General features: G+C 34.5%; 1 protein-coding gene across 1 annotated transcript in view; it reads left to right on the top strand.

The window, feature by feature from the left end:
• Positions 1–477: 477 nt before the first annotated feature.
• LOC132697114 (carboxypeptidase N subunit 2-like) overlaps positions 478–26,514 on the top strand; it is a 151,080-nt gene continuing 125,043 nt past the window's right edge. The window contains exon 1 of the mRNA XM_060662406.1: positions 478–559. The gene's annotated coding sequence lies outside the window, so the exon portion shown is untranslated. The remainder of the gene's footprint in view (positions 560–26,514) is intronic.

Here is a 26,514-nt window from a genome sequence, read left to right as displayed (position 1 = left end):
TCCATTATAATATTAATTAACATAAACATGGATCTGACACTGTGGTGTCAATTTTCCTCGTTAATGCTCTGCCGGTGAAAACGATATGTAAATTTCAGTTCAATTCTCTGGTCGAAAATTTTTTGTGGCCTTCTAGGCCGGTTTGAGATAATCCATTTTTATCCTATATGTATATAGTACATAGTACAGATTGAAGAGAAAAACTTTGCTTATAAATCACGCATGTGCACGATGCGCCGAGTTTTGGCAGTTTGTTCCACCGAGGTCCTATTTTCCACCCCGGAATCCAGTTGCGACACGGCGATATTTACGAAAGCATCTTCCGGATCTCGGACGTCCCGATGATTCGTTGAGTTCGTGCTTAACACGCGACACGGACGACGAAAGTTGGAGGTCTTGCAATGCGGGCCCATTTGCAGATGAGATGAGGTTTTCTCTTATTTACGTGGTATTTAATTTTCGAGTGAATATGTTTAGGTGTAATAAACTATCCTCTTTGTGTTTAAAGTTGGGCAACGGGATATTCTTCTTTTTCTTCTTATCGTAGTAACTTGTCGAGGTAAGTAAATTGGAAACCAAAGTTTAATTGAAAGTACAACATTGTTTGATTTAAACTGGTGAAAATAAGAAGTAAAATTGGTAAATATTGCAAAATTCTAGTGCCAACTTGATTGTGTGAATAGAGATTTTGCACTAATAATACACATTGCTGTTTGTAAATTTGGGTGGACGTTATTCAATTTAGTATGTTATTAAAATATTTAACTGGACAATACTGTACTGTAATTTTCATTATATGCAGTAAAAATTTGTAACAGATTAGCATTAGTTTGAATACAATTTATATATATATTTTAATTTTTATATATCTGTATAAGTATTTTATTTTCCAACTTGCATATGTTTTCCAAGAATGTATTTGCATATATATTCGTAATTACGCAACTGCTCTTTCTCATTGCTCATATTTACTTGCCAATTTATAGGTGTCATTTATACCCGCCATTTTATCTCGGGACCCTGTATCAAAAATCATGCGAAAGTTATCGATAATTATAACGATAACTGTTTATTATATTTATATATTTCATATTCAATTCATATTTATATGTTTCAAAATGAGTTTTCATTTATTTATGCGCTTCTTCAATATATAGCCTCTAGTCGTGTTAATAAGTATTTTTGTAAGTGATATAATGATTGAATAAAATTTTCTGTGGGCGAGTATCTATGAAAACGTTACTACTTGAAGCTATATCTGCGTTATAGCCGCATCAGGGATCCAAGGCTAATTGGGGCAACCATTATATGAAGTGGGACATCAAGAATTACTAGAACTGATTCATTTGGAGGAAAATGAAAATGGACTCTTACTTATTACAAAACTAAATTATACCTAATTGCTGCACTTAAGAAATTGTAATGCAAACAAGTTCATTAAACGCCACATTAGTAACAAGTTTGATTCGGTACATTTTTCAAGACCGCCCAAATACTTTCAAAAACATCCGATCGCTCCCAAACCCATGACGAAAGTACCAGGAACCTGGCTCGCGACATTGGTTGACGAAGCTTTAAAGTGACACTTTGCGTAAGCTTGATCTGTGATGTTTTAGAATAGAGAAGAGAAAAAAAATATTAAGAGCCACATTTATTTTTGTATGTAATTTCTGATTTTGGTAAATACTGTGTATGGGTCTAGGTATATTTAAATGCAATTAATTAAACAAATTTTAAACAATTCGTTTAGTGTCGTGTAATTGGAAGTTTTGAATTGTTAAAATATCGTCAAAAATTGTTATGAAAATTTTAAAATTAAAATTGCAAGTGTTAAAAATCAAACTTAACACTCCAAAAATATCAATATTTTTTAAATTTTAAATCATGTATAACCCCCCCTTTGTGAAATACATGTTTGACGTGCACTGGTAACATGTGCAATTGAATCAAAGATCTCACAAACGGCTTTAGATATATTGACTAAAATTACGCCTTTTAAGTAGAAAGAATTACGATTTTCTCGAAAGTATCTTGGTTCAAGGTTCATACTAATGCCGAATTAGTGCTGAAAACGTTGGTACACTAATTTTAAGTTGCACCTTATATGACGCCATCACCAAAAGTTTACATTATCTCTTCACTTCACTAAGATTCCACATTCTTTTCAATTTTTATCTGTATTTCACAATAACATATTCACAAAGAACCCGAAATAGTTTTATCACGTTGGCACAGGTATATAAAATTTTACCAAAAGTAACAAGTCTATCGCAGTTTAATAATAAATTACTGTCGATTATTAGTGAGCAATAAAGCAATATTCAGGCAAATTTAAAACGCTTTTTGAATACTCAATTATAGGCATATCGTTCAATAAGTAGAATGAAAAATGGAAGTACGCATGTTGTTGCAAGTACTTGATGAATAGCGGTTGAAATATGGGGCATTTTAACTTTTCTGTTTTGCTTTATTCTAGTGTACAGAAATTGACCATTGAACAAACGTTCTTTGGGTGTAAGTAATTGTCGTTCGTATTAATTAGCTAATAATTACATTATATTAATACATGTATTAAGCAACTACAATAATACGGCATATCCTCGGACGCCGTTTTTACCTGATTATTATACCTATTGGGTCTAGTTGTATTATAGTTACTGAAAGGTGCATGTTATTCCAGCATTATTGTTTTTGCTTTACGCTTAGTCCATCTTTCCAAGCAATTTACGGTGCACATGTGTGTTTCGATTTTCTTCGAACACCATCTTAATTTTGTCGTAACTTTAGCTGAATCAAGTTTCAGCCAGGGATAACACTCGAAGTTTGTGCAGCTCCGAGATAACATTGTTACGTACGTTTCCTAAGAATTTAGGACGCCATAAACTTGTTATTCGATCTTTATTGTTAGTTTTTAAAACCGTTCAAAGGATGTAAAGGAACTGTTAGGATGAAAGAATGGTTTTCAAAGGTACAGGAACTTGTTTAATGATTTTTTGTTCGATTTAATTATTATTAATTATTAGTAATAATCGTCCTGATATAGTTACTGCAGCAAAAAACAACGGAAATATAAACAATTAATAAGTATCAGCAGAGCAACTAAGTTTACAATAAAATAAAGAATACAAATAACAACCACAAAATGCAAACTCATCACGCATAGTTTAAACATTTTTAAATTTGATGAGCAATACCTGTGGTATTTAAAAAATTATAATTATAACAAAAATTAATTTAATTAATATCGAAAGTGTGCCACTTAAAATTCACTTTTAGGTAATTTTATATAACCCGATTTTCTTTGGCAAACGAAATTAAAGTTTTGTAGTTCTATTTTGTAATTTTTCTTTTTTGTTCATTTTTCTGAGATTCTTTAGAAGAAATAATTATTTTTTGCATGAAATGGAAGTTTCACAATTTACAACATTATTTTAGAACACGTTAAATGGGAAGAAATTTTGCCCAAACTTTTACTTTTTCATTCATTATACTGTGATTATTAATATATTAATTCGAATTCGAATACAACGTATTTAGATGCACCCGAATCGCATAAAATTTGTTCATCATATCAGTTTACTAATACACTATACATAATTCGCCCTAAGGCTTTATTAACTTTTCCTTGAATGAAGAAGTGAGATCTGATTGAACGTTTATCTTTACGAATGCAATTACGCCTCTTCAATGGTTTAATACGTTTCTTAAGGGCACTGGTATGGGTTTTCAATAGAAATCATCGAGTATTTAACATTGCGGCTATCTGTACGTGTTACTTAATAATAAACTAACGAACGAAGTACTAAAAATAGTAAATATGAAGAAAACAACAAAAGCCATGAAAGTTCTTATATTTGGGCAAAAAAATTACGTAAAAATAATGTAACACATATGCATAATTAAACATTCGGAAAGAAACTGAAAAAACTTCACACACACCATATAAAGTGGGAAAAAGCAACAGTTCGCGCATCCGAAGGCTAGACTAAGTTCTGTTCTCGTTCTTGTTTCGGTTTTATTCCCCAGTTTTAATGGCGTAATATAAATGACCATTCCAAATGGGTACACGTATACTTTATAGTTTATTTCGACGAAATGGATCGTTATAGTATGCCCAGGAAATAATTTCAAATTAAGCAATAATTTACAAGTTGGCTTAACGTTTAGAACCCCAACAGAGGAAAATAATGTGTTTTTAAAAATAAACTTGTCTATTTATGTCAGTGTATCTTTTATTATTACTTTTACAAGTTTATATGTAATTGCTTATTAGTTTTTAGTATTTAATCTAATCTAATACAATCCGATTCTCGCTGAAATAATTTTTTAAATAAAATACATGGATGGCTACAATATTATTATAGCTATAACTTACCGTTTAATTTTAATCTTTATGTATTCCAAAGATCAAAGATAAATTTACCTAAAATTATATTTATTAGAAAATTTTAAAGTGGTAAAATAGGAAATTGTAAAATAACTCAAATGTATCTTTCGTTCATCGAGGCAAGAACAATTATTTCAATTTAAATCTTTAATGCTACAAAATAAGTTAAATATCTGAAAAAAAGTTCTCATCAGGACATGACGAAAAATAGTTAATGTACCGGAATAATGGAAACATCTTTTAGCGCGTTGAAATCAGATGAAGAAATATGATTTTTGTTTCTATTGGACCCAGATGATAGGATCCCAAATTTGTCAGTTAAGAAGGGTTCATCTCGTTATCAGATCAGACCTTCTTGAAACAAGATTAAGTCGAATATAAAAACTCGGTCCCGTTTAGGTGAGAATAATAGAAAGACGGAAAACAACGTAGTTCTGATGGAACGTATAAAGTGTTCATTTTTTGCGGTTTTTTGGTGAAACAAGTTTCTGCAATATTTATTTTGCTTGTTTACTATTGTAACACTTAAAAAGGGACCTTAAAAAATAATTTTAAGATTATTTAAAAAGAGTTTATTTTAATAAATTTACAAAAATTTATTAAACGTACATAACATAACCAAAAAACTTTAACTTTGTTTTGTAGAACACGAAAAAAAAAACTACTTAAACCCTTAAATATCTCTAACCAAAACTCTTAAATCTGGAATAATGGAATTTTTGCTTGTTTTTAAACATGTAGAATATAAAAATGCTAAGAGCAATGTTGTTAGGTTAGATTAACTGCTATTAAGTTCCACGTCTTAATTTTTTTTAAATGGAATGCCAGGTTGATTTTTATTGCAATTAAGGTTTCATAATATGAAAATTTTGTTTCAACTAATTACTGAGCTACGGCAACCCCGCTTTTTTCGCAAAGAGTACCGGAACCATTAAATATCTGCAAAACTGCCAAAGCTAGAACAAAAAAATATTTAGGACCAAAAAAGTTTCAGAGAAAACTTAACGGATTTTAATAAGCTTGTTGTTTAAAAAAAGGGCTTTCCTTTTCTGGCGCAATCGCAGGAAAAATATGAAGAAAAGAAATATATATGCAACGACTTCGATTTATATCGCTAATCAATTTAAAACCAACCATACCCTTATGATCATGTAAAATAAGTTAAGATTTGTGAATTAATTTAAAAGTGTCGAATTAGAATGTATGCTCATTTCAAAAATTAAATAAACAACTAAAATATCACGTCAAATGAAATAAAAATTATTATAAAACGACCATTTACAAAACTTCTGGATTCCTCCTGAAACAGCTCTGAGGAAGCCAGTAGAATGGTTTGCGAAGCGTTAACGAGTTTGACTCAACAGCAACCGATACAGGATCAATCCAGAAGCTTTGTAAATAGTATTACAGTAGCCTGTGAATGTTTCTTTGAGAAATTATTGTAAAACGACATTTTTGAAATTAATCACAATGTTGCGTGAGTAATCTAGGGGAGCTTTCTGTTAGCCAATTTAGAGCGACTTTTGTGATTGATGCCGGGCCATGATCTACAACTATTGATTGGTATAAATTTGAGAATAGCAATTTTTTAGTTGAGCCACTGTCTGGTAGAAACTCACTCACAAATTATTTTTCAGGACTATGTGTCGAATTATTTGCTAGCATGAAAAATTTCAATACACGTGGCCAATATTAATCAGCACAACCCGGAATATTATAAATCAGATTTATAATTTATCGTTCGCTGTTAAAGTTGAACCATAAATTTAACAAAATAGATACGATATTGTGATGTCCTGTATCGTTTTACAATTTTTCTTGCTTTGGAACCAGGTGTTCAATGTTCACGTTCTTAAAAACAATTTTCTAAAAGTTTTTTGAAATGAAGTACAATATGGAAACAGTTGAAAAAATCTTAAGCGAGAGGCAGTCGAAAACAAAAATTATTGGAACTCCATGATATCGTCTGGTTCATATGTACGTTAACACTGCAATTAATATTATATTGTTGATTGATGAACGCCGCATCGGTTGAAAGTGAAATTTGAAATTACTATCTCATTGGAGAGAAAGCGATTTTTAAAAAGATTGGCGAATACGTATATTGAATGTCCTTTCTTAGCATATGTTTATTGCCTCTACATAGCCAATATCTTATAGCTATATAGGTAGTGTTGTTTGGTGTCTATATTGCGCAAATTTTATTGTAATGATAAAGATAGTACAAAGAAAGTTTATACGATTATGTTTAATAAAACAACTTTTATTATAAACTCAAAAGACAAAGGAAATTATTAACAACGCAAAAGACAGAGGAAGTTATTAAAAACGCAAAAGACAAAGGAGTTTAAAGATACTAAACCCATTTATTTATTAGGCTAGCAGGGTACAGACCCTGAGAAAATTCTTATAAGGAACTACCAACTTAAATGTTCTATGATGTCACTGGCACCTTATTGCAATTGTATTGTAAGATTTTGAAAAGCTCAAAATACATATTAGCCAAGTCTATAGTATTTAACGTAGAGGAAAATTTTAGATTTAGTTTTAGCCACTTTCGCAACTTAATTTCTAAACCCACAATGTTGGCCAAAGATTAATAAATATTTTATAATATATAGTAATATATTATAGTTTCTTTAAAATATACCTACAAAAATCAAGAAGTGAATTTGTTTTAAGCTTTTCAAATTGTGTAAATTGTTTTATATTTTTTGGACGAATTTAAAAAATAACCTTTTACGTCTCTTATGATATAACATACCTACATACTGGAGCAGGACAGTAAGCCTACGAATGGGTGGCGTTTGTACGTTTAAAAAAACATCAAATATATAACACACTGAAATTTGGCAATATTTTTTAATCGGTAAGAGTTGCAGACTATCGGGTGACACTGGTGACGAGGTGTAGGCCGTAATATTTTGTATTTCTACTTCTCTACTACTTGGATGAGTAACAATCTGGCAAAAAATAAATAAGAGCACCCATATTGTGTGCAAGCCTAAACGTTTGTTCGTTGTGGCGACAGATAATTCCTTTAGTTTGGATATTTCTTTTCTTATCGTTATCGCTCTCGTTTACAGAGTTCAACCCCCCCTTTGATTAATTTTAACATCTGTTAGACTTCGCATTGGTTAAATTTGGTTTGCTTATTTTGAAGAATGTTGGAAAAAGTTTTTTAATTACATTTTCACGAAATGTCATTTTCGACTTAAATAAGGAAGAAAATTGTATTTCCCCGTACCTTAGCCTAAAATATTCGACTACTACATATTTTTGATTTAATGTTTTGACTCCCTCCACCACAACATTTTTTATTTGGATACATTTTGGTAGGTGATAGCTTGGTATTAAATTTCATTTAGTTCAATTAAAAAACTTAATTTATCAGAAATTTAAAAAAAAACAAGAAAACAAAATATACAGACAGTGGTTTGACAAACGATTCTGTGCCAAAAACATCTGTTCGATCCAAAAACGCGTGTTTTAAAGTGACACTGCATATTGCAGAGTAGGGAGTAAAAACAATTTAGACATAGGTACCTCTGGTGTAAAATATATTTCGTCACCGTGCATTAAGTTAAATTCGTCGCTTCAAAGTGTAATATTTTCAACGGATGGAAAATTAAAACTTCGTTTCCTTACATCATTTAATAAAAAAAACTATTTTCTGCGAAAAATTATATTTTACCACAGAATTGTGGAAAAACATAAGACAAATGTCCAGTTCTCACTTTTGACATGATTGCAATAGGTGAGTTTATGGACGCTTGATAACGAGACAGTTTGTTCACTTGTCTTAAGAATAGCTATTTCACTTACCAAGAGCTACGGCATTTACATTATCCAAATGGCTTTTGCGAAAATCCCACAAGCTCGTAGGAAAATTTGTCCAAATTGCGTTTTGAGATTTGAACAAGTCATGGGACACCGGAAAGGGAAGGATGTTACAATGCATTTTCTTTAATAATTACTTGCAAATCGTGCATTTTGACCCGGGCTAACCAATCGAAATCACGATCACGACAGTCGTCGAGAATGACTTGATAATGCGTTGGTTCCATATATTCACTAGAGAGACTTATGAAGCAACTTATGAGATTTAAGATCTCGTTTTTTACTAATAATCTTGAGGCAGTCAACGACCAACATGGCCGCTGACAGACCATCGATAAATCTGGATCTATCATTGTTGAGGCAGTATTTTCTTAAAAATTGCCTTCTCTACGAGTAGTCGGGCCACTATTTTGTCTAAAATCTATGTGGTTAGTTGTAATCCCACCGAGTGCCTTGATTGTTTACGTCAAAAAAAAAATTGTCTAAATAATTCCTAAGTCTAGTTAGTAGTCTGAGCGAGGTGCGAATACATGGTAACACACACACAAGATTACTTAAAAGATTACTTAAAAAATTAAATAAGCTAGAAACATGAACAAGGTAAATAAAGAAATGAAAATTCTCTATTGAAGGTTGATATATTGCTTGTTTAGGTAACATAACATTTGTTTTTCTCTTGTGTTTTGTTTATTTGTCCTCTCGTCTTTGTTAGATTTTAATCCATTGGAAAGCATCCTCAATCGCATATATATTTACGAAAAATATAAGAGATCGATTTCAAACGGTTTGAACCGGATTGGTTGGATTGACTTAAATTTACTTGATATAAAAATCACCTCAGATTCGCATTTGCTGGAAATAAAAGGGCGGCTTTTAATATGTACTAAAAAGGACAGTAAGAAAGCTGCAGAAATCCATCATACCCTACAAAAATACTTGATAAAATCGAAACACGTTAAAGCAGTTTTAAATCAGCAAGAATGATAAAAATTTGCGCAAAAATATTTATTGCAAGCAAGAATATTTTTTTAAAATTCAAGGTCCACGAAGGGCCAAATTAGGAACATTCAAAAGGAAATTTCAATTTCTAAAGGAGATAGAGCAAAAATTATGTGCTTGTATGTCTGGAGTTCAATTTTCATAAAAACAACACTAGTAACCGCACTCTTACTGTTACCGTGTTTCAATTATGGGGCAAATTTTTCCCACGCCTCTCCTGTGTAACCCACCCCTGAAGACAATCCAATACTAAGTTTAATAAATACGTAATAATATAAAATAATAAAATAATAATATAAAATATAAATGAAAAGTTTAATAACTGTATCAAATTTTATATAAAAATATTTACGTGTTTCGAAGATATTTACAAAAAATCGCCATCACCTCTTCAACTTTAACACCCTGAACGTTAAAAACTAACACGTTTTGGACCCTAGTTTTTATGAACCTTTATCGTTATTTTGGGTCACAGAATACGCGGTTAAAATACTGACGCCTAATTTCGGAACACCCTGTACACAAGCCAACATACCAAATACAAACCAAAATACAAATATGGCATATACGTATAGTACTTGTTTATAATGAAAAGGAGCTCTTAATGTTGGGATCAGTGTAAAAAAATGGAAAGCTGTTATGTCGAAATTTCTTTATTTCTCTCCAATATTTGAAACATATAGCGCTTAAATCATAATTGAAAAAGTAACTCGCGCACACTATTTTTCGAATGATTTTGCAAATACTTAAAAAACTATTAGGCATTTTTTATACAAAATGTGTTTTGATTTAATGGCAGCAATTAAATATGTAGAGTTATATAGAAATATATTTATAGAACATTCTGTAACTACCTATTTTAATTACATTTACATTAAATATTAATAATTATATCTGAAATGCCCTAAATTTCTATTTTAAACAACATTTTATCACAATCATTTTACAATGTCCCTAGATTTTTTTACTATTTTTAAGATGCTGAGAAGGAAGAGAGGATACGGATAAATGAAAAAATTACTACTCATTAACCAAGATTAAATCATCCTTTCCTACTTAATTATACGCTACAAAGAAAATAATTCACTTGAATTTATAATTGGGGCTTTTATCAGCCTGAGAAGATTTTAATTCTAATGACTCAAGCAATAGTAGTGCACTTTCATGTTACAAAAGAGTTGAAAGAGCACTCTAGTCCGTTGAAAGTGATTTTGGATTAACCGTAAATCCAAAAAGGGGACCGTTTTTCAAAAACCGACGCGAAATAAAACGCAACTAAGATGTGCCGGTTGGCCCTAATGGAAAATGATAGATGACCACCGACTTTTACGTTAGGTGCGAGACATAAATCTGGACACGAACAAATTCACGAACAGGCAATTTGCGAAAACAATAGATCATTTTTGGACCCCAAAAACCTTCGCAGATGTTGTAATCCGTCGACCGGCAGACATTTTATTGTGTGTTCCGAACAAACGTCACGATTTTTCTTATTATCTTTTCATGTTTAGGTCGTCTTTATTCCAAATCCCGGGATCGCAACTTTTCGTAATGGCTTATTTGTTTACCTGAACGGTCCAGCTCAAGCAAACACATACGTTAACTCCTCTTAATGGAATATCGTCATGCACTTGTTTTGTCGGTAAACACATCAATTGCTCGTTCATCGGCAGACACTTTCCGCATATTCTTTAATTTTTTATTTAAAAATAATTGGAAGGGATTGAATTAGACTACCCCTATCATTTTTCTTAATTAAATTTAAAGAAAAATTTACGCAACGACCATATATATATATATATATATATATATATATATATATATATATATATATATATATATATATATATATATATATATATATATATATATATATATATGTGATGACACTATATTCCGGGATATCATCCGTTCGCTTGTTGAACTCCGACTGGAATCCTGCATCCGACTGGAATCCTGCAAATCTTGCATCCGACTGGAATCCTGCAGACGTTTCGCAGGATTCCAGTCGGATGCAGGATTCCAGTCGGAGTTCAACAAGCGAACGGATGATATCCCGGAATATAGTGTCATCATATATGTATATATATATATATATATATATATATATATATATATATATATATATATATATATATATATATATATATATATATATATATATATATATATATATATATATATATATATATATATATATATATATATATATATATATATATATATATATATATATATATATATATATATATATATATATATATATATATATATATATATATCTTCCACGTCATTCTGTCATTCCATTGGCCCTCTATCAAATCTCTGGCACTCATCGCTTTGGTTATCCCCTCTTTCCAGGTCTTTTTGCGTCTACCACGTTTTCTGCGGTTCCATTACTTTCTTCGGAAGTCTGCTATTATCCATTTTTTGAACGTCACTGTACCATTTTAGTTGTTTTCTTTCAGTATCTATACTTAGAGAGCCATCTATTCCTATTTGTTGTTTAATTTCTTCATTGCGGATCCTCTCTCTTCTAGAAATTCTTACTGTTCTTCTAGAGGCGTCCATTTCTACCGCTTTAAGTCCCATTCGATTGGCCTCAGTAATCCTCCACGTTTCTGCGCCGTATAGTAGACTGCTTTTTACCAGTGTCTTATATATATTGATTTTCCGTTTCTTTCCCATCTCCGTACTCCAAAATATTCCATTGATACAGCCAACTGTTCGTCAAGCTTGAGTTATTCATTTTTTGATATCCCCGTTCTCTTTGCCAGTTGCATCAAATATCACTCCTAGGTAAGTATATTCACTGCAGTGCTGTATCTCATTATTTTCTAGTTGTACGGTAGATAATTCTGCGCCAATAGGTAGGTACCCCACTGTTTATACTCTTCTTGCTATTTTCAGGTCATGTACTTTAGATCTTCTTTATCATTGGCCATGATTACCTGATCATCCGCAAATTGTAGGTATACGAACATCTACCTCCAAGGTCGACGCTCATACCGTTGCATTTCTCTTCCAGTGTCCACGTAGATTTTAAATAATGTCGGTGATATGCAGCAGCTTTGCCGTAAGCCCTTATTCACCAGGAATTTTTCAGGCAATGTATTACCTATCTTTATCCGAGATGTGGATTCTTCATACATGTTTTTTAGAGCTTTAATTAGGGTAAAGTTGATGTTGGTTTCTTGTAATACTGTTGACGCCGACAGTATCATATGCTTTGTGGATGTCAATAAACATGAGGTGTGTTCCCTGATTGGTTGCATTTGTTTCAGACAGATAACATTATCGGTGCAGGTTCTCCCAGCGCGAAATCCGGACTGTTCCTCTTCTTCCAGTTCTCGATATTCGTTCTTTATTAGATTTCGAAGGATTCGTCCATATAACCGGCTTAAGGTACTGGTTATCGATATACCTCTATAGTTATTAGAGTCTCGTTTTTTCCTTTTTTTGTGAATTGACGATATATGAGCTACTTTCTCCATTCTCTTAGTATTGGGGCACCGTTTAAGTTTAAGTATTTGTTCACGCACCATGTTAATGTGTTAAAGAGCCTTTTCGTGGGGTGTTGTCACTTGTTACGTTACGTTACGTTACGTTACGTTAATTTTGAATTGCTAAGAAAATGATTTATATTTTGGTACAAAACACAACTGTTTCGCAGCATCCAACTAAATTAAATTTCTAAAATATTTTTGCCATGAATTTCAGTTCATTTTTGAATTTGGATACTGTAAGTTTTATTAAAACAATGGAGGGAGATAAAAAAATTTCTATCATAATTTATTTTTTCCCACGTCATGGCGTAAATTTTTCCTTAAATTAAGTTAAGAAGAATGATAGCAGTAGTCTAATTAAATCCTCGCCATTCATTTTAAAACAAGAGAAAGATATTCAGAAAATGTGTATTTATAATAGTAGTATTTCCGTATTTATTGCAGTCTCTATTTTTGTTTTTAAGGTAATATAAGAAAAAACCCCCTTAAATTTTCTTAAATTTCTTAGATTTCTTTTGAAGCATATAAAAAAGTTGTATTTATTTATGGAAAAGGAAAAAAAAAATGGGAAAAAACTGAGTTCGTAAAAATGTGGCCCAATAACTTTTTATTACAAATCAGAACTTTTTCAGATATAAAATAGTGATTGGATGGTATCAAAGATATCGCCATTTACTTTTTAACATTAAATATTTTTCAAAAATCGGTCCCGCGATATTCGCCTTATAGTCACTTCCAAATAGTTTGTGTTGAACTTTTTTAATTATAAAAATTCCAATTTCTCAGAAACTTCGATTTACTTCGACGTTTTGTGTATTTTTTAGCGAAACATCATGTTGGTTAAAATGACGTGATAGATTAGAATGTGGGTAAATGAAATATTTTTTTTGGCACATCTCCCAAAGTTAAAATTTGATTCAACAAATTTAACTTTGACCTAAACCATTAGTAGTAAACCAGAAAAAACTTGCCCTAGTTAGTTTGTTTTAATGCGGAACGCAATTCGACAAGTTACGTAGTTCGCCTCCAACGTGAATGGGTAAATCAGTTGCACATGTTCTGGTTAGTGGTGGCAATGCGAAAGTTCATCTGCAGAACGCCATAAATGAAACTGAATATCAGCAGAAAGCTTTGATGGTGCTAATTGCTGTTAACTTAATGTACATAATCAATTGACATGAAACAAACTTCTTAATATATTTTTTTACCAAAAAAGTACAAAGTGGTAAATTTAGGCGTACGAATTGTTAATGAACGGAGGGGAAAAAAAAGGGGCCGGACATAAGTTCACTTCATTTTTCATTAGGTGGTGCGGTAACAGTTATCGCATCCACTTTCTGCGCTCCGTTTTTGGCTTTCGTTTACACCAAGAATTATTGGATAATCTCTAGGGCAGAAATAATAGATCAGCATCGGAGAGACTTTATCTTGTGATTAATGAGAAAATTGATCGGTCTTTACTTTTTATTCGGGAAATTTATCGGAGTAACCTAGACGAAGATTTTGACAGGCGCGACTTGTTCGTTGTTAAAACTTCGTGAAAAGGGTTGTCGAGGTATTAAATGGAACATCAAACAATTCAAATTGAGAGAATGAGTAATGGCGATTTTTCGAACAACGAGATGACAGAATATGGTCCATTTAATATTTTTTAAGCGACATTAAGTTCGAAGTCGGTGAAGTCACTATAAAAATTATGTATTGAAAATTAGTCAAGGTGAAATTATGCTAATTTGATTAGATAGACATAGATATATTAAATTCGATGCAGTATGGCTCTCTCAGAATTCGAGGTTGGTGGAACATTAGATACGTCGGAAAATTTTCTGGTACATAGAACAGGTCAATTGCTAAATTATCAAAAATAGATCATCCATCGGTGCAATTTTTTGATGCAATTCCGTTTAATTTCTGGCTGAATTCGTTGGATTACTCAAGCACAATTGACAGAAAAGAATACAGTTTTGTATATCCTGTATATCCTCTGAACCTTGCACCAAAACAATCGTGCATCGTACGATGTTTTTACAGTAACGTCGACGCGAGCAAACCTCGCGTATCGATATTTTTTAAACCCTTATATGTATTTTAATTGTTTCGTTAACTTTGTGGATATTATGTGTGTGAGTGCCGTATACAAATCATTTTTTGTTGGACTTTTATCTTTTATCAGGGGTATGACTTTTTTATTCTCATAGTTGGAAAAAAACCAAAACATTAATAATATTTCTAGGCACTATGACAAAACCAAACGCTTTTAAAATATAAAACTTCCATAAGTTGCTACCCTCCAATTTTAAGATTTGTGTTTGTCTCTTTTTGGTAAGGTTCTTTGTAATTCCGTTTATATATATATATATATATATATATATATATATATATATATATATATATATATATATATATATATATATATATATATATATATATATATATATATATATATATATATATATATATATATATATATATATATATATATATATATATATATATATATATATATATATATATATATATGACACTATATTCCGGGATATCATCCGTTCGCTCGTTGAACTCCGACTGGAATCCTGCATCCGACTGGAATCCTGCAAATCTTGCATCCGACTGGAATCCTGCAGACGTTTCGCCAAAATCTCACTTGGCATCTTCAATGCTCGCGTTCCGAAAACACTTCGAACACTGGGAGGTTATCGGCGGTGCGTGCGGTATTTATACTCTGCGCCGGAGATGGTAACGGTGCTGCTTATGCGTGGGGGGAGGTGGCTCCGCCCCCTGAATTGTCGCGTTGTTAATTTCGCCCGATCGTAGTTGCGATGTTCCCGTTGGCTGCTGCGCATCGCTCTGCTGTTTGATTATCGTTCTCCACGTGTTGGATAAATGCAGAGCGTCGTCTCTCGTATTGAGGTGTCCGGACTTTTCTATTTCGATGGCCTCTCGTATAATCCTAGTCCTAAAATCTGGAATATTAGCTATTTGTTTGCAAGTGCCGAAATCAATTTTATGGCCTGTCTGATGTTGGTGCTGAAACAAAGCAGATGTTGTTTGTTTGTTTCTTATGGCTAAACGATGTTCCTCGAGCCTGGCTGAAATCCTTCTGTTGGTCTGTCCCACATACGTCAGGCTGCACGATCCGCATGCTACACTGTATACTCCTTGGTTTTCCAGAGTAATTTTTTGTTTTGGGTTTCTTAGTATTGCTCCGATGGTATGGTCAGGTTTGTATGCCGTTGAGATGTCGTTTTTCCGTAATATTCGGCCGATTTTGTCAGTAACCCCCTTGATGTATGGCAGGACAGCGATCGATCTTCGTTGGGTCTCGTCCTGCACTCTCTGCTGCGGCTGTTGTTGTTTACTGATTGCCTTGCTGATGGTGCGCCTTTGGTATCCGTTTTGTCGAAGACAGGTACTAATTTTCTTCAGTTCTTTATCTCTGTTCCTCTCGTTTGTGAGCCTGAAGGACCGAGCAATTAATGTATTTGCCACTGCCTGTATCTGTGATGGGTGGTGATGAGATTTAGCGTTCAGATATCTATTAGTGTGTGTTGGTTTTCTATAGACAGTGTGTTCCAAGTGTCCATCTTCGGTCCTTGTGATGAGCACATCTAAAAAGGGCAGACTGTTATCCTCTTCAAGTTCTATTGTAAATTGAATCCTTGGGTGAATGGAATTCAGATGATCTAGGAATTTCAAAAGCTCCTCCTTGCCAAAAGGCCATACAACAAATACGTCATCAACGTATCTTGTCCATAGTTTTGGCTTCAGATTTGCCTTCTCTATTGCTTTCTTTTCGAAGTAAATCATGAAGAGGTTGGCAATCACAGGTGAGAGAGATGATCCCATTGCTGCTCCATCTATTTGTCGGTAAATTTTCCCGTTGTGCATAAAGTAAGCGTTTTTCAGGCAATGTCTTGACAGATCCATTATGTATGGCGGAAGATCTTCGTTTTCTTCTATAAGCAAGAGTGCCTCTTCTACTGGAATACTCGGGTAGAGGGATTTGACATCGAAACTTGCCATAATGTCGTCCTTGTCCATCCTGAGAGAACCTAAAATCTGAGTGAAATGTTCTGAGTTTTTAACATAGGAATCTGCCTTTTCCACTATAGGCTGAAGTGCACTGGCCAGATGTTTTTCCAGCTTGCATAATGGTGAGTTAAAGGCGCTTACGATTGGACGCAGGGGAACCCCGTCCTTATGGATCTTTGGGAGCCCGTAGAATTTTGGGCAACGACTCGATTTTTCCCTCGGAATAAGTTTCTTCTTTGTATCCTCGTTTATTGATGAATCGAGAATTTTGGACTTAGTTGTTTTTTCCAAATATGTCGTGGGATCTCTGGTGACTAGTTTGTATATTGGGTCGTTCAAAATATCCTCCAATTTTGCATTATAATCCGACGTATTCATGACGACAGTGGCATTTCCTTTGTCTGCTGGCATTATTAGAATGTTTTCGTTTTTGTTTAGATTCCTTAAGGCTTGCATTTCTTCTCTGCTTAAGTTTGGTTGCGGTGGTTTTGACTGTCTTAAGACTCTGGCGACATCTTGCCTAATTAACTCCGCATCTTGTTCGTCTATGGTGGAAAGACTTGCTTCGACGTTGGAAACGATCTCTTCGACGGGTACTCTTTTTGGAGCTATTGCGTAGTTAAATCCTTTATTCAGTACGCTGACTTCTGTATCGGAAAGATGGTATGCTGAAATATTATGAACTGTACTGCTTCGGTTTGTATTTGGCACTTGTCCTGATTTTTTGGAATTTGACTGAAGGATTTCTAATTTCTTCCACAGTTTTTTTGACGTGATGTCCTTGTCTTTCTCAGTGCGCCATGATGTTAATAATTCTATGCGGTCCCACAGCAACTGATGGATCTTGTTGCTCAGTTTCAGGTGGAGTCTGAAAAGTTGTAGCTCAGTCTCACTAATTTCGTACCGGGTCCGCCTGATCTGGTCTTGGAGTAGGGCCTTGCTAGCTTTGTCCAGGATAGCTTGTGTCTTTCTGGTGCGTGTGTGATAAGACAACCTTGTAAATGTTGGCAGCAAGTTCTGGTTGCGGCAGCTTTTAAGAAAATTCAAGTTGCACAGCGAAATAACCCTCCTTTGTCTTAGTTTTTCATAACACTTGGTGGCTGTAAAGATCTCCTTCCCGTAAAGGTGTATGATATTCTCACGTATTGATTCACGGATGGAAAAATGTGATGACACTATATTCCGGGATATCATCCGTTCGCTCGTTGAACTCCGACTGGAATCCTGCATCCGACTGGAATCCTGCAAATCTTGCATCCGACTGGAATCCTGCAGACGTTTCGCCAAAATCTCACTTGGCATCTTCAATGCTCGCGTTCCGAAAACACTTCGAACACTGGGAGGTTATCGGCGGTGCGTGCGGTATTTATACTCTGCGCCGGAGATGGTAACGGTGCTGCATATGCGTGGGGGGAGGTGGCTCCGCCCCCTGAATTGTCGCGTTGTTAATTTCGCCCGATCGTAGTTGCGATGTTCCCGTTGGCTGCTGCGCATCGCTCTGCTGTTTGATTATCGTTCTCCACGTGTTGGATAAATGCAGAGCGTCGTCTCTCGTATTGAGGTGTCCGGACTTTTCTATTTCGATGGCCTCTCGTATAATCCTAGTCCTAAAATCTGGAATATTAGCTATTTGTTTGCAAGTGCCGAAATCAATTTTATGGACTGTCTGATGTTGGTGCTGAAACAAAGCAGATGTTGTTTGTTTGTTTCTTATGGCTAAACGATGTTCCTCGAGCCTGGCTGAAATCCTTCTGTTGGTCTGTCCCACATACGTCAGGCTGCACGATCCGCATGCTACACTGTATACTCCTTGGTTTTCCAGAGTAATTTTTTGTTTTGGGTTTCTTAGTATTGCTCCGATGGTATGGTCAGGTTTGTATGCCGTTGAGATGTCTTTTTTCCGTAATATTCGGCCGATTTTGTCAGTAACCCCCTTGATGTATGGCAGGACAGCGATCGATCTTCGTTGGGTCTCGTCCTGCACTCTCTGCTGCGGCTGTTGTTGTTTACTGATTGCCTTGCTGATGGTGCGCCTTTGGTATCCGTTTTGTCGAAGACAGGTACTAATTTTCTTCAGTTCTTTATCTCTGTTCCTCTCGTTTGTGAGCCTGAAGGACCGAGCAATTAATGTATTTGCCACTGCCTGTATCTGTGATGGGTGGTGATGAGATTTAGCGTTCAGATATCTATTAGTGTGTGTTGGTTTTCTATAGACAGTGTGTTCCAAGTGTCCATCTTCGGTCCTTGTGATGAGCACATCTAAAAAGGGCAGACTGTTATCCTCTTCAAGTTCTATTGTAAATTGAATCCTTGGGTGAATGGAATTCAGATGATCTAGGAATTTCAAAAGCTCCTCCTTGCCAAAAGGCCATACAACAAATACGTCATCAACGTATCTTGTCCATAGTTTTGGCTTCAGATTTGCCTTCTCTATTGCTTTCTTTTCGAAGTAAATCATGAAGAGGTTGGCAATCACAGGTGAGAGAGATGATCCCATTGCTGCTCCATCTATTTGTCGGTAAATTTTCCCGTTGTGCATAAAGTAAGCGTTTTTCAGGCAATGTCTTGACAGATCCATTATGTATGGCGGAAGATCTTCGTTTTCTTCTATAAGCAAGAGTGCCTCTTCTACTGGAATACTCGGGTAGAGGGATTTGACATCGAAACTTGCCATAATGTCGTCCTTGTCCATCCTGAGAGAACCTAAAATCTGAGTGAAATGTTCTGAGTTTTTAACATAGGAATCTGCCTTTTCCACTATAGGCTGAAGTGCACTGGCCAGATGTTTTTCCAGCTTGCATAATGGTGAGTTAAAGGCGCTTACGATTGGACGCAGGGGAACCCCGTCCTTATGGATCTTTGGGAGCCCGTAGAATTTTGGGCAACGACTCGATTTTTCCCTCGGAATAAGTTTCTTCTTTGTATCCTCGTTTATTGATGAATCGAGAATTTTGGACTTAGTTGTTTTTTCCAAATATGTCGTGGGATCTCTGGTGACTAGTTTGTATATTGGGTCGTTCAAAATATCCTCCAATTTTGCATTATAATCCGACGTATTCATGACGACAGTGGCATTTCCTTTGTCTGCTGGCATTATTAGAATGTTTTCGTTTTTGTTTAGATTCCTTAAGGCTTGCATTTCTTCTCTGCTTAAGTTTGGTTGCGGTGGTTTTGACTGTCTTAAGACTCTGGCGACATCTTGCCTAATTAACTCCGCATCTTGTTCGTCTATGGTGGAAAGACTTGCTTCGACGTTGGAAACGATCTCTTCGACGGGTACTCTTTTTGGAGCTATTGCGTAGTTAAATCCTTTATTCAGTACGCTGACTTCTGTATCGGAAAGATGGTATGCTGAAATATTATGAACTGTACTGCTTCGGTTTGTATTTGGCACTTGTCCTGATTTTTTGGAATTTGACTGAAGGATTTCTAATTTCTTCCACAGTTTTTTTGACGTGATGTCCTTGTCTTTCTCAGTGCGCCATGATGTTAATAATTCTATGCGGTCCCACAGCAACTGATGGATCTTGTTGCTCAGTTTCAGGTGGAGTCTGAAAAGTTGTAGCTCAGTCTCACTAATTTCGTACCGGGTCCGCCTGATCTGGTCTTGGAGTAGGGCCTTGCTAGCTTTGTCCAGGATAGCTTGTGTCTTTCTGGTGCGTGTGTGATAAGACAACCTTGTAAATGTTGGCAGCAAGTTCTGGTTGCGGCAGCTTTTAAGAAAATTTAAGTTGCACAGCGAAATAACCCTCCTTTGTCTTAGTTTTTCATAACACTTGGTGGCTGTAAAGATCTCCTTCCCGTAAAGGTGTATGATATTCTCACGTATTGATTCACGGATGGAAAAATGTGATGACACTATATTCCGGGATATCATCCGTTCGCTCGTTGAACTCCGACTGGAATCCTGCATCCGACTGGAATCCTGCAAATCTTGCATCCGACTGGAATCCTGCAGACGTTTCGCCAAAATCTCACTTGGCATCTTCAATGCTCGCGTTCCGAAAACACTTCGAACACTGGGAGGTTATCGGCGGTGCGTGCGGTATTTATACTCTGCGCCGGAGATGGTAACGGTGCTGCTTATGCGTGGGGGGAGCTGGCTCCGCCCCCTGAATTGTCGCGTTGTTAATTTCGCCCGATCGTAGTTGCGATGTTCCCGTTGGCTGCTGCGCATCGCTCTGCTGTTTGATTATCGTTCTCCACGTGTTGGATAAATGCAGAGCGTCGTCTCTCGTATTGAGGTGTCCGGACTTTTCTATTTCGATGGCCTCTCGTATAATCCTAGTCCTAAAATCTGGAATATTAGCTATTTGTTTGCAAGTGCCGAAATCAATTTTATGGCCTGTCTGATGTTGGTGCTGAAACAAAGCAGATGTTGTTTGTTTGTTTCTTATGGCTAAACGATGTTCCTCGAGCCTGGCTGAAATCCTTCTGTTGGTCTGTCCCACATACGTCAGGCTGCACGATCCGCATGCTACACTGTATACTCCTTGGTTTTCCAGAGTAATTTTTTGTTTTGGGTTTCTTAGTATTGCTCCGATGGTATGGTCAGGTTTGTATGCCGTTGAGATGTCGTTTTTCCGTAATATTCGGCCGATTTTGTCAGTAACCCCCTTGATGTATGGCAGGACAGCGATCGATCTTCGTTGGGTCTCGTCCTGCACTCTCTGCTGCGGCTGTTGTTGTTTACTGATTGCCTTGCTGATGGTGCGCCTTTGGTATCCGTTTTGTCGAAGACAGGTACTAATTAACAACGCGACAATTCAGGGGGCGGAGCCACCTCCCCCCACGCATAAGCAGCACCGTTACCATCTCCGGCGCAGAGTATAAATACCGCACGCACCGCCGATAACCTCCCAGTGTTCGAAGTGTTTTCGGAACGCGAGCATTGAAGATGCCAAGTGAGATTTTGGCGAAACGTCTGCAGGATTCCAGTCGGATGCAAGATTTGCAGGATTCCAGTCGGATGCAGGATTCCAGTCGGAGTTCAACGAGCGAACGGATGATATCCCGGAATATAGTGTCATCACATTTTTCCATCCGTGATTCAATACGTGAGGATATATATATATATATATATATATATATATATATATATATATATATATATATATATATATATATATATATATATATATATATATATATATATATATATATATATATATATATATATATATATATATATATATATATATATATATATATATATATATATATATATATACAGGGTTTTTCACTTAAAACTCCGCACGCCAATAACTCCAAAACGAAAAGAAATATTTAATTTATGTAAAAAGTAGTCAAAGTGTGGGGTCAAGTAGATATTTTCTAAAGTTTAAAAAATTCGACGCCTGCAAAGAGCTGGGCGTCGCGACGCGTCGAAAAATTATTCGATTGCAGAGACTTCGGAAATACGCGCATACAAAAGTACATATTATTTAAAAACTTTTTTGTTATTTACTCAAACTTATTTACTTTACCCGTTTCTAAGTTATGCCGATCTAAAGTAAACATTTCTTGATTAATAAAAAATGTGATTAACGCTTATTTTTACAAGTATGCCATGAATGTTAGTTATTATGGCAACCATTGTTATCGCAGTTGTTTTAAGTGCAATTACAAACAATAGATTTCAACTATTTTAGTATGATTTTATTTATTACTTTTTATCGATTTAGTTCTGATAACATGATAAATAAATGAAAAAACAGTAAAATACCTACAAGTTAATAACCAAAATTATTATTGCAATTAACTACATAATAAGACATTTAAAAAATTTTGTTCAAAATTATGTCCATCTGCTCGAACACAACTATCAAAAACTTTTAACAGATGAGCTTGGGTCACTTGTAGGAGAGTCCTTCTTGTGATAGCGGCACACGCTGCACTAATTTTGTTAATGAGATCAGCCATATCTTCGATAGGTTTATATATATTATTATATATTTATACATAACGTTTTTTATGTAGCCCCAAAGAAAATAATCTGGTGGGGTAATGTCCGGGGACCTCGCCGGCCACCTTACCGGTCCATTAGTACCAAACCATCTATTGGGATATTCTCGGTTCAAATACCTCGTTACTATTTGGGCATTATGTGCAGGCGCTCCATCCTGCTGTAGCCACATATTCATTCTAGTGTCAACAGGCACTTTTTCTAATAGTTCCGGAAGTGTAGTTTGAAGAAATCTTAAATAGCGATCTGCATTTAAAGTTCCTTCGTAAAAGTAAGGTCCAATAAGGAATCCATTTAATATGCCGCACCAAACATTGATACTAAAAATTCGTTGGTTACCTGTTTCTGTAATCCAACGAGGATGGTTTTCGGACCAAAAACGACAGTTGTGTCTATTAACGATTCCATTATTTTGAAATCGACTTTCGTCGCTCCATAAAATTTTCGAGAGAAAATTTGCATCTTGGCTATACAAATCGGACAATGTCGCTAAGAAATGCATTCTTCTAGCATAATCGCCTGGTTCTAGTTTATGAACTAGTTTACTTTTGTACGGGTGAAAAGAGTTTCTATGTAGAATTCTCCACGAAGAACTTATGGTAACACCGGTATTTTCTTTTATCTCTGATAGGAATATCTTGGGGTTATTATCAACCTGCTGAATTACAGCAGCAGTATTTTCATCATTTGTAGCCGTCCTGTTCCTATCTCTTTTAGGTTTTATAAAGCTGCCATATTCTCTTAAGTTTTTACATAAACTTGAAAAGGTTTTTGCATCGGGGACTCTTCTATGCGGATAACGCCGTGCGTAAACTCTTTTTGCTTCTCTACAATTGCATCTGCATTCTCCAAACACCAGTAACATGTCTACTTTTTCCTCATTGCTAAATTGCACCATTTTCACATAATAATTCTTAGTTTTTTTTAAACCGAACAAATTTGGATATTTCTTGTGACAAAATGTGACAATTTTTTGATACAGCAATAACAACTTACGTTTGTAATTGCACTTAAACAACTGCGATAACAATGGTTGCCATAGTAACTAACATTCATGGCATACTTGTAAAAATAAGCGTTAATCACATTTTTTATTAATCAAGAAATGTTTACTTTAAATCGGTATAACTTAGAAACGGGTAAAGTAAATAAGTTTGAGTAAATAACAAAAAAGTTTTTAAATAATATGTACTTTTGTATGCGCGTATTTCCAAAGTCTCTGCAATCGAATAATTTTTCGACGCGTCGCGACGCCCAGCTCTTTGCAGGCGTCGAATTTTTTAAACTTTAGGAAATATCTACTTGACCCCACACTTTGACTACTTTTTACATAAATTAAATATTTCTTTTCGTTTTGGACTTATTGGCGTGCGGAGTTTTAAGTGAAAAACCCTGTATATATATATATATAAAAGATCTGTACTATAACATAATTTTAGACTGTATCCCTTTCTGAAGAAGGTCATAGAAGACCGAAACGTCATTATATGGACAAAAGTTTTAATCGCTTTTAGTCCAAAGACCTATAACACAAGAACCAAAAGCTAAACATATATATATAGAGAAGGTCTAAGAAAAAATAAAATATAAACTATATATATATATATATATATATATATATATATATATATATATATATATATATATATATATATATATATATATATATATATATATATATATATATATATATATATATATATATATATATATATATATATATATATATATATAACAGTCATCAAAATTTGTAATGACATTTCTATTTCAAATTTGAAAATCGGTTTAATTTTATTTAGTTATTGCTGGAAAATCCGACATTTCTATAAATTAGAATGAACAAGTTAGAAGCCAACTTTGTTGTAGATCCCGTATGTTCTAAAACTCGTATTATTTCGGTCCACGTTTCGATGGGCCTTCTTAGCTAAACAATTTTACATAAGATGTATTTTCTAAGATTAGAATTTATTATAAGGTGAACGTCTTAATCTCGCTGTGCTTAACAAGCTATTCAGTGGGTCCAATATTAAGCGGAAGGTAATTTTGCAACGGGTATAGGTATAGGTTAGGTAATCGTCCTCTAGAGAGCTACTGCCACCCTGCCGTGCAAAGATTCAGGTGGGGGAAAATGCGTTTGGATTTTGTTGTTGTTTGCGTTGAACCGGTCGAGCTTATGTTTCCCGCCACTATACTACAGGGAATTATGCCAATGGACACATTGCGGCTTGTGGAGTATTCACCTGTTTCATAAGAAAATGTTTCCACAATATCGAATGTACTGGACGACCTACATATGTATAGTTATTAATTTACTACTAACTACTTTTACTTACGTATTTTCAAGATTGCTTTTTGGGTGAAGTGACATTTTCAGACAACGAAATTCCTTTTTGTGATATTGTGGTGAAGTGATTGATATTTGTTCTTCTCAATTTCAATTAATATATTAGACTCCGTTAAGATTTTACCTTTTCTCCTTTCCAAGAAGTATATAATTTTTATCACATCGTAGTTTTCTTTTTGGTAACATAATAACTGACCTTATTTATGTATTTATTTTATGTTCTCAGTATTTTGATGTTATTCAAAACATTAAATAGATTTTTGGGCAAATTGGGAAAAAATGGCCTTCGAAAAATTACCTTTAGTGTTTGCAGTTTTCAATTTTGCAACAAATACATTCTCACTGCAAATTATTAAGCTTAATTTCTTCTTGTGTTCAGAAATTCGTTATAAAATGCCGTTTTTTCCGCTACTACCTTCAATTTTATAACTGTAATTTCATTTTTGCAGTTTATTCTATCTGTCTCTCTGTCTCTGTCTTTTTGCAGACGAATGAAATTCATTTCTCAGATCCTTTAAAAAATTTTCAATGATTGCTCATGCGGCGGAGAAGCCAATAGAAAATGGCCGCCATCCGCAAGCGGAGTCCATGTTTCACTGGCGATTTTCAGCTGCATTTAGAAAATCGTTATGAATCAAAGTAAGCTATAGAAAACTGGGAGGGATTGGGAATTGTGAATTCTTTTTTAGTTTTTCTTGAGATTAAAAAAAATTCGTTGGACAGAAGATGTAAGAGATCTGGAGCAATAAAACTTAATCTGAATACTTGTTGCACAAATATACAGGGTTTTTTGAACGAAAATTGTTTTTGTTTATTGCACACAATGCGTTCAAAAAATAGGTACATATCGTCATGTGGTGCGAAATTTTAGAAATAACACGTTTCCAAATAAATGTATAAGTCGGGGACAGTGTGGTCCATTCGCTAATAAGATCATTTGTATAACTTTTTGTCGGGTTTTAATTTATTAATTCCCAACTGAAACGGTTTATCCGTTTCCATGGTAATATAAATGTACTAAATATATAATATAAATATAAAATAAATAAATATAAATATACTAAAGAATGAATTATTAGTCAAACAAAATGTATAGTAACGAACACTTTAATACACTTCTTCAGTTAGTCGTTTATTAAACTCTCGCTCCACTCATGTCAAATTAAACTCGTTACGTATCATTTATCAAAACTTGTTGCTTAATATAGTATTTTAGTTCATATTTTTGAAGTCCGTTCATCTGGAAGTCCGGAATTGTTCATTAAAACTAAAAGTACAAATTAAGACAGTATCCTGTATAAAACATGGTTAAGATCACCAAAATTAATTAAAACTAGGTACTCAAACCACCGTTTGTGCGACATCTTTGTTGACGCTAACAATAGCATTTCATTATTTGAATGGCCTGTTGGCAATTGAAACCGTAACGTAAACGTTTTCA

The sequence above is a fragment of the Cylas formicarius genome, unplaced genomic scaffold (assembly GCF_029955315.1).
Source record: "Cylas formicarius isolate icCylForm1 unplaced genomic scaffold, icCylForm1.1 PGA_scaffold_1__22_contigs__length_36826433, whole genome shotgun sequence".
Classification (NCBI taxonomy): domain Eukaryota; kingdom Metazoa; phylum Arthropoda; class Insecta; order Coleoptera; family Brentidae; genus Cylas; species Cylas formicarius.
Note: the sequence above shows the minus strand (reverse complement) of the source record. Positions and strands in the feature narration are given on the sequence as shown.